At 44.7% G+C, this 10813-nt stretch overlaps 1 pseudogene; it reads right to left on the bottom strand.

Moving 5' to 3' along the window:
• Positions 1-1690: 1690 nt before the first annotated feature.
• On the bottom strand, positions 1691-1808 carry LOC145409996 (5S ribosomal RNA; annotated as a pseudogene).
• Between the last annotated feature and the right edge of the window lie 9005 nt (positions 1809-10813).

Here is a 10813-nt window from a genome sequence, read left to right as displayed (position 1 = left end):
TGGCACAGGCTCCTGCATCCAACTGTGCGCGCGTCATGCTAAGTGAAATATCGACATCCAATGACAGCACGACACCCCCAGAAGGCGACAACGGAGGGTTAGACGGAGTGAGCGGGACGTCCGTGCTATATGGGCGCAATTCCCCAGTAGCCACGCACCCCTACTCCCCAGAACCAGCCTGGCATGAACACCTCAGCCTGCTGCATTACTCTCTCGCCAGCCCGGCCTGCTTCAGGGTCAGGGTAGAGCTGAACCTTATGCTCTAAGCAGCACCCCAGCCTTTAGCCGCTCACCCTCAGAGACGGCCTCTAGCCACTCACAGCCTGAGATGGCCTCTAGCCGCTCCACCTACGAGATGGCTTCTAGTCGCTCCACCTGGGCTATCTATTTTCCCTGCAGGACCTGTGACGGCCTCTAGCAGCTCACAGCCCGAGATGACCTCTAGCCATCCCACCTACGAGAAGGCCTCTAGCCGCTCCACCTGGGCTGCCTATTTCCCTGCAGGACCTGTGACGGCCTCCAGCCACACACGGGGAAAGAAGGGCACGTCCCCTTTCCTCCTGCAGTAGTCTCAGAGGGCACAACACCGGCGACGGCCTCCAGCCGCGCCCATAGATGGGAGATGGTCTCTATTCGCTCTTCGCCCACACATCGCCCTTCATATGGGGCTTTAGCAACGGCCTCCAGCCGTGCTAACAGAGTAGGGACGACCTCTAGCTGCCCTCCTCCTGTTGCCCAAGGGATCTAGGCGACTGTCTCTAGCTGCGCCAGGGCGGAATGCTACCAAAGCCCCTCGCCCCCTGTGATTTCGCAACATGGGGGGCAACCTCTGCCCTTCCCCATCCACCTGCAGCGGAGCTTGGTGTCCCCATCCCCACCCGGATCAAGGTAGCCCCCAGATGGAAGACTCCCAGCTAGTGGACTGGTGGCGAGGCCCTGTATTGTCCCCGGGGCTATTCTCCCTACAACCGGCGCCCAGAGAAGACCTGCCCCTGACGGACCTCTGCCTGGGATGATGCCACAGCCCCGCTCTGATGGTGAAGCACCAGGAAGGGGACCGCAGCCACTGGGACCCCGACCGCGCCCCCAGCACCCTGGGGCAAGGCCTCCCCAGCCCCCGGCCCAAGCGATGTTGCTCTCCCACCAGGCGCATACGGAAACACTTGGAGAGGCTGTTTGGCCCGTATCCCGTAGGCCAGACTCAGCCCCCAGCTCCCAGCACAAGGGGCCCTTCACCACGCCCCACCCGCAGTCCGCGGAAGGAGACGACACTCGCCCACGAATAGTGACCCAGTGTGTGTGTGATGAAGTGAACTAAAGTGAAGGACAGTGTCGAGAGAAAAACGGACGTCTAGCGCAACAGTGGCTATCCATACCCAACACCCCTCCCCCTCCTCTTGTGATTGTGCCAACCTGTAGTGATCCTTAACTCCCCCCGCCCCCCCGTGATCTCATCCACCCTTAGTGAACTACTTGCACGAGTGTAGAATAGTGAATCAGTAAGTCCCTTCAGGATAGGAAGCCACTAAAGTGATAGACTGTGTACGGTGAAATAACTAGATCTGAACTCTCATTTCATTCATTCATTGCCAGACGCCATGTATCCCAAATGGGTGGCCAAGGGCTTAGAGTTAATTGTTTTACAGGGAGGGGCACTAATCCTCCACCAACCCCACTTGACACGTAGGGATGCCAACAGCATCTGGTGTTCCCAGGCGGTCACCCATCCAAGTACTAACCAGACCCAACGTTGCTTAACTTCGCTGATCGGATGGGAAGCTGTGTACTCCTAATAATATGGCACGAGCCTAAAGACAGTGAATTGATGCCACACCCACTCTTCCTGATATACCTATTGTGTCTATCCCGTATCCTGCGAGATACGCTCAACCAGATTCAGCAACCCAAGAATTGATGTGACTTAAATATTGTGAGATTGTCTGCTTGTTACTGTATCTGAGAATTTACGAATATACGTGTAGGTTATTGCCTAGAGTTTTTATGCCCTGTTTCTCCTATATTTGTGGTACAGCCCCGGTCTTGAAAAGAACCCAGTACTAGGCCAGGCGTTCTTAGGACGGGAAGCCGCCCTAAAAACGCCTGGCATAACAGTTGGTGTTTCATCATTGCTTGTGTTGGAATATCTAGAGGTGGGATGTTGAAGAGGGTCTGGTAATGTTTGCCTAGTGATTTTTCTTGTGTCTGGTTGATTTGGGTGACAGGGGTGTTGTATGTGGGCACAGGCTCTTACATCCAACTGTGTGCGCGTCATGCCAAGATATTCGCTAAAAGGGAGGATTTTAGACTTAACGTGTGAGTTGTGGTAGTGGTATTGGTACAACCAGTGGTGAGGCATAGGCCATTGTTTTGTATGGTCTGCAAGGTGTTATTGTGGCTGAGTGTTAAGGTAGGATGAGGGTTCTTGCCAGGGAGGCATAGGACATCACTGATCTGATACTGGATATTGTATGTAGAGCTGGGAGAGTGTTTCATATGCAGCACAAAGGTTGTCCCTGTAATTACGCTGACTGTCTTGAGTCTAGGGGTGCACTGCCTCTTGATGTCTTGTATGTGGTCCTTGAAGGTGAGTTCGTATCATATGCCACTAAAAACCTTAGTGGAGGGAATGTATGGCACAGATACAGTACATTGTGAAGTGTACAGCCGTGAGTAAAAGCTCACCGACACTGCCATTAGCAGTTTTTATGATTACCACTGTGTAACAAACAAGAATGTGAAGGAAGGATATTCTCTGTCGTTTGGGGAGGATTGAGTTATATGGAAAGCTTGGCCATGTCTGTACCTGTGTTAATGACAGAAGGTAAGGTGAGGATGAAGGGAATCATTCATACAAGTTTGTTGTGTGTGTAGTGTTGGTGTTCCGACCATTACCACAACTTGTGGTTGTGGTGGAGGGCGTGGGGGGAAGCATGTTGATGGTAATATGGTGGTGGGGGTGTTGTATGGTGGTAATAGAAACTTAGTGTTATATTCACAAATTCAAAATCAAGCTCGTCAATGTTTCAGCAGTGACCCATTTAGCTGCAAGTACAAGGAAGACAAGTACTGTGTGTTACTTAACCCCGATCTGTCTAGCCAAGTAAACCCACTTATCACAGGTACACAACTGCTTCTGTGGGGCTATTGTACAGGTGTAATGCAGTACATGTACAGTGTAGGGATCCGGCACCCCCTTATTGTGCCTCACTTGGGTCACACCACAAGTAAGGCAGGTGAGGTAAATACACCACGTAGAGATCCGGTGCCCCCTTGTGGTACAGTGCCTCACCACCACCAACACCACACCACCGCGACCACCACAGAGCACCGCATCACGACCACCACACCACAACACCAACAGCAGCACCACACTATACCACGACCACCACACAGCACCGCATCACGACCACCACAGCACCACACCACGACCACACCACTAACACCAATTAACAGACACCACCACCACACAGCACCACACCACGACCACCACCACCACACCAACACGGCCCCTACCACCATATACCACCCTACAGCGCACTACCACCACCACAGTACACTACCACCACCATTCCACCCCACACCACACCACACCACACCACACCACATCACAACCGCACCACAACCACAAGAGTAGCTGGCTTTTTTTTTTTTTTGTGCGATAAAGATTGGACAGTACTCGTATGTGTGTGTCCCTGTATGGCATGACACACACACACAGTTACAAGCTGCATGAAATTCGATGAGAATAATGGGGTATGAATGAGTCTCCTTGGTTACTAGTCAAATATATTCTCAAATCTAACAACCTTTGGCCATCAACTGAAAAAAAAAGTGTTTATGTAAGATTTGTTCTCTTTAAATAATCCTTAGTAATGAGGTATGAATGAGTCTCCTTGGTTACTAGTCAAATTTATCCAGGTCATTAACTGAAAAGAAATGAGTTATATATTTAACTTTATTCGTTTTAATTAGGCAGAGATTTTCGTCCTTTTGCATCTTATTTCACGTAACTCACTGGTAGAAAAAGACAGTGACATAGCTCTGCATCCTTTCCATAACACTTCGTGACTACTAGGTGTAGCGAAATTGCCATCTGTCCATCGTGAATGTTGAGCTGTTACACTCATCCAAAGAAATTCTAGGGAAATGATGTTGAGCTGGAGTATTGTGTTATTCTGGTACTGAGCCACAAGAAGTACCGGTAAATTAGTAAATAGGCGAAAATCTGTCTATAGTTACGGTGAATGAACTTTAGTTAGTAGCATGTAAACTTTACTGGACTTTTTTATATGGCCTATATTCAGGGTGGTCCGTAAATAGCACTCAGCAGAAATTCACCTTGCTAGCAGTATCTTATGTGTTGCAGGAACAACGCGGTCTGCTGCTGTGGGTGTGGAAGTGGGAGAAGGAAATGAATGATAATTAGAAATTTTTAACACGTGTTGAACCATCCTCACAACAAAGGAAACATCGTCAACCAGAGTGGAAGATGAACATTATGTATGGGCAACCTTGTATTTAGTCCTGACTGATTTATATCGAAAGTGGTCTGAGGGAAGAATTAGAAACACTGTTCCAGCACTCAGAATCACGGCCGAGTTCAGGAGTACTTTTACCACCCACAACTGTCTCATTCAACTTAATTAGGCAGTGATTTCCGTCTTTTTCCAGCTTATTTCCAATCGATCAGTGCCAGAGTACTAGATGGTTCAATATCACATGGAAATTATTTGTAAATAACACCATATTTTAACATTACTCTCCACTTGCATCTCAGCATTGAAGTTGGAAATAGGGCAGCTCAGCGCATAGTTAAAGGGACTTTGATGAAAGCTTTGCTATTGCACTTGTCTTTGAGGCTTTCAGTCAAGTCTGGCATAAGTGTTTAATTTCCAAACTGCCCTCCTATGGCATTTATCCCTCTCTGTGCCTTCATCTCCAACTTCCTTTCTGGTTGTTCCATAGCTGCTGTTGTAGGTGGTCACCATCCTTCCTCATGAACTATCAATAGTGGTGTTCCTCAGGGCTCTCTTGTATCACCTACCCCTTCTTCGATTCATCGATGACCTAAGCAGTACATCTAACCCTATCCACTCATACGCTGATGACTCCACCCTTCACCTTTCCATTCGGTTCCCGCAACGTCCATCTCAGCAGTTACTTTAACAAATAAGAGATGAGGCAATGGCACACCTAATGTCTGACTTGGCTCGTATCTCTGACTAGGGTAAAAATAATCTTATTTTTAATGCATCAAAGACTCAGTTTTTACACCTATCAACCTGTCAAAATCTTTCACAAGAGTACCCACTAATGTTTATAATATCCAGCTCAATCCTGCATCATCCTTAAACATGCTTGGGGTTTCATTCTCTCGGGATTCATCGTTGAATAATCATATTGTCCCTTGTGAAATCTGCTTCCAAGAGATTAAATGTGCTAAGCCGACTCTGTGCCTTCTTTACCTCTGCACAGTTGTTGACTTTATACAGGGACCTTATTCGCCCCTGTGTAGAGTACAATTCTCATGTGTGGGGAGCCTCTTCTCAACAAGGTGGAGTCAGAGGCTTTTTGCCTCATTAATTCTGCTCCTCATACGGGCTCCCTTCAACCTCTGTCTCTGCTGCACTGTTGCATCCCTTTTTCTTTTCTGTTGCAACTTCAGTGGTCACTGCTCTTCTGAACTGTCTGCTAGTATCCCTCCACCACTGCGGTGAGCACGTAGCACCTGCCTAGCCCCAAACTCTCATCCCTTTTCTGTTCAACTCTTTAATGCAAGAGTTAACTGTTACTCCCTGTCCTTCATGTATGCAAAAGGTCAGCACTGGAACTGGCTTTCTCTGTCTGTATTTCCTACTGCCTATGACTCCTGTCTTTCAAACACATTGTGTCCAGACACCTCAAAATGAACAGATCTTGAATTAGGCTCTGTTATCTGTTTTTATTATCTTCATGGAGAGAACAACCTTGCAGGCTTCCAGCCTTTGGCTCGTTCTTTTTTACAGGAAAAAAATGAAAATCAAAACATGCTCAGAGCTTTGTACGCTGGTGGGGGATGGCACTGGGGACAGCCCTGAAAATGGCCTTAGGCCACTACCGTATGGATTCCTCCCTTCACCTGTGGGCTGTACACAATCTGAGATACATTGATGTGTCACTGACTCGCCTTCGCATTGATCTTACTGTCCATACCTCTCACCTAATTAACCCCTGTAGTTACTGGTGCTGGACTGCCACTAATAGGTTGGAGGGGAGGGCTGCCTGTTTAAATTAACATTTCCCATTCCTGTCTCTATCCTCCAATAGGAGAGTGGTGGACTGCCAAAGGGTAGCTCTGCCTGCAGTCCACTGGGTTAATGTTCTGATGAGCCTGGGGTTGCAACTACTGGTACATAAGACCTAAGATGAATTGATCCAGTTTGATATTTGTCTGGCTCAATTTCCTGGTTATAGTCCCTCAAGTACTTCCTTATTCCCAGAATGGAAGATGGTGGACTGCAGCAGATGGGTAATGTCATGCCTGCAGTCCACTGAGTTCCCATTTCAGATGAGCCTGGGGCCACAACAACAACTATAGCTTGGGGAAAAGTGGCAAATTTACTTCACAGGGAGAAAAGGCAGTACAGTATCTATGCACGGTACCTATCTATAATAATCATCATCATCATCATCATCTGTCAAAACCCTGATAGTCATAAGCCTGCAGGGGAGGGGGGATGTCATAACAAATGGTCTCAAAGTTGTCCTGTCCTCTGCCATCATGTTGCCCTTCCTCCAACTCACACCAAAGAAAACCTTGGGCCATATCATTTTTGAGCTTACAAGGCCTCTCGCACCTCTTTCTATGAAACTTATTTGTGTATAACATCTTGGTGTTCTCTTGCATATTATTTATATAATTTTTATGGTACAGGGAGGTGGAGCCTTTATAAATGACACAAATGAACAATAAATGGTACAAATGAGGGACATGAATGAGAAGGGCATGTCTTCATATGGTAACTATTATGTAACTATGCATCTCCACTGTTCATTTACACGAACATTCCTCATCTACCTCCCAATCCCCCAAAAGGAGGAAGGAGAATGGCATCAAGAGGGCACTTTCTGCCAGCAAAACTAAACAATCCTATGGCTCTGCATTATTGTATTTAGTAACTCTTCAAGACTAGTATTATTCTTGTGTTAATCTTTTGTTACAACTCAGCACTGAATATGGAGAGATGGCAGTTTAGACTGACTAATAGAGAGAAACAGGGCTGTATTAATTCCTTCACCAAGAGGGCTGCCTCCTAATACGAATCAAGCAGTCTGGTGGTAGCAATTATAGGCTATATGACATCAGCAAAAGGTCCCATACTACAGGTCCCTTACGCAAAATAAAAGATGACAGCCAAAAAAAAAAATCTATCTATCTATCTATCTATAGCCCGACGCCCTAATCCCGCAAAGGGTGGCCGCAGACAAAACGCCTCCAAGTCGCTCTGTCACCCACCATTTGACTACGCTCCACGACAGTAGAACTTCTGTAACACTTGATTCTAGAGTTTTGATCACTGTAGAACTTTTGAAACACCTTTTTCTAAACAAAATCACAACTAGAACTTCTGTAACACGATTCAAATGTTTACACGACTGTAGAACTTCTGTAGCACTCCACACCACTAAAGTTTCCACCATAGCAGACCTGCAGCATTCTATTTCAAATATTGTTACGATATTAGAACTCATCAACACTCGATTTCAAAGGTTTTCGACAGCACTCGATTCCACTACTTCACTGTCGATAAATTAATAAGTAGCACATCACATTTTAGCTTCAATAACTCATCTGGCACTGGAGTGTGATTATCAGACAAAAGTTCGATTAATTCTCTGTCGAAATTAGGCTATTTTTTAAGCAGGAAGGACAGGGAATGCCCAGTAAAAAAAACTTGCCACGCTTCTTTTTCATCCTGCAAAACACATCTCATTAATTTTACAACGAGAACAAATTAGAGGTTTGTGTGAATCCTGACCTTGGAATCAGCATATTATTTTTCACGATTTTTCCACGCCGCAGAAGTTACACCGAAAGTTCGTGTGATTTACCCTAGACCAGATTAAGTCCCACAGCTTATCACTCACTTGACATTAAATTTTTCCAGGATTTATATACTCCATACATTAATACGGGAAACAAACAGCTTTTCACCAATACATTATATTATAAAATAGCCAAACCATAGACTCTACCAATACGCTTTAGCTCTTTAGTAGTTTATCGCGCCATGGCATTTGTTGCGGAGGATCATATTCCATCATAAGTAAAAGTATATTCATGAATTCTGAGCGGAGGGAAGTGACAGTAAAAAGTAATAACGAGAGATTACTGATTGGTGAGATGCTGGTTGAAGCTTCTCTGTTGTATCGCAAGGGAAGTCCGGAGAGGAATGGAGACGGAACCTTTACATTTCTACAGCCCTACATTCTATTTTTTTTTTTTTTTTTAACTACAGCCCTATTCTATTTATCTCTCGTCAGAAATCCGTCCACAGAATAACAGATTTCTGTATAATACACATAACCTACTGGCATACCGTGCTGTCCGACGCTGTTCAGATACATTCATGCATTACGAGACGGTCAGAATAGCAGTGCCATTAGCCCTGAAATTTATCATGTTTAAATATTGGAATCTTTATATATTTTTAAGGAACAGTCTATTGGACACTGGTGTAGCGAGTGAAAAAAAAGTAATTAATGTATTATGTAAGAAAACTGTGATACCTGACAAAAAAAAAAATGGATGACTGGTTGATAGGTCACTACTGTTCTTAGTCTCATATACCCCTGCACTCGGGGCACTGATCAACTTGGTATGAGAGCGTTCTTTATTTTTTTGTTTTATTCTGGCTACCTTCAGATTAATTATTAAGCTGAAGAGGTTTTGGTGTTCAGGGGATTTTAATTGAATCCTTTAAGGCTCAGAGCTGAACGAGATTGTCTGGCGATCGTAAATAAAATTCCCAAGATATCAGTTGTACTCAGAGGGCTGGACTAGGAAGTATGTAGCGTAAAAGATAACTTGCATATCAAGTATGTGTTATTGACACCAAAACTTCTTTTGGTCCTCCTGCTTCTCTCTCCATAGACTCTGAAAACCACTCTGATGAATCCGCAGCAACAAGATACCGATGACACTGATTTGTGGCCAGATGATGCCATCACTGCTGGTGGCTGGAGATTTACTATGGGCTGATTTTTAAGTTCATGAAGAGAGAAGCAGAAGAGGCAAAAGGAGTTAGATGTCGAGCGTACCACCCGACTGCGATCTACAAATTTACTCTTCCTTTCTTTCTGTAATTCTATACGCTTTTCTTTTAGACCGCATAGTATTTAGTTGTCCCCAGTGTAGTGACTTCACTGTTCCATGTGTAGACTGGAGTGAGGTGGGAGTAGCGTAGTGGGGTGGCTGTGAAATAACCACCAGTATACACTTGTAGAGGGACAATATAAAGTAGAAATAGATTTGCATGACGACCTAGAAGACACGCACTAAATTACACAATCCTAAATACCGAAATATTTTCGTGTACGTGAGTGTTTTTATTTTATTTTATTTATTTATTTATTTATTTTTTGTTTGTGTGTGTGCGTTTGTCTGACGAAACTTAGAAAATAGGACATTTAGAGACAAGGAGCGTTGCACCCATTTTAAACCTTAAGAAGGCAAGGGATATCCTCCCTCACGTAAAAGCTTCTGGCGAGACCTACAGTCAAAATATATAAGTCGCTGTCCTCTGAACTGTTAATTGGTGGGTGGCGAGGGAGACGAGGAGCATGGCACAAATAAGAACATTAGGAGCAACGTAGATGACACTTGAGTTTATAGGCACAGCACCAGTGATCGTTTTTTATTAACACTCGGGTAATATCGCCCAGACTGATCAGCTGTCTTAATATACATACATATATATATATATAGCCTTATTAAGGCAGTTGTAGGTTGGAAAATTTGTAAGCGATTAAATGAGGATTTCAGAGTTGCTGACATACTAGTTTTGTATTAGAGAATTACCCGTGCATGTCTTGAAAAATTTTTAATACACGGTAAATTCACTATAAGTTAAAACTTCATTTTCATTTCTTCTTAGAGAGTATTTCATATACTTTGTCATCTTTCATTTTGCCGTTTTTTTTTTTCTTTTTCGAGGTATAGGTATAAATGTCATGTTATACAAATAAATTGTAGTATCTCACCTGGCATCCAGTTCAGGTATTGATAACTGATTACTGGGAATGGTTAAGACACGATGTTTGCATAATTAATTTTGTGTGTCTGAGTGTGTATATTAATCCATGCATGATTGTATGTTTCTGCATGTATAAATGATCCCCCCCCCCCCGTCTTACTCACCAGAAATATACTTCGGCTGGCTGGGTCGAACCGCCTCCATAGCGATTCAGACATTCTTCTGAGCCACCAGGGAAGAGGCCCGTCGTCTGCCCTGCCAGTCACCATCACCATCTACATCATCACTAGCCTTATCACTCTCATCCCATCATTAACACCGTCATTATTAGGTTTATCTTCAGCACCATCATCATCATCATCATCATCATCATCATTATCACTACCCACTGTTGCAGCTATCATCACTGTCAATCATCACCGATATCGTATTACCATCATTACCGCCATTGCATTGCTTTCACCGTCGTTATCATACATGTATCATCATCACAGAATAAAGAAACACTTCATCCGCCAATATGGAAAATACCCAAAAAACACCACGTCGCCCCCCCAGAAACTCGGCCTCCCTTCCAC

This window comes from Coenobita brevimanus, chromosome 83, assembly GCF_032717465.1.
Source record: "Coenobita brevimanus isolate Jiangsu-jjx chromosome 83, ASM3271746v2, whole genome shotgun sequence".
Lineage (NCBI taxonomy): Eukaryota > Metazoa > Arthropoda > Malacostraca > Decapoda > Coenobitidae > Coenobita > Coenobita brevimanus.
The sequence above is the reverse complement of the archived record's forward strand: the minus strand, read 5'-3'. Positions and strand labels throughout refer to the sequence as shown.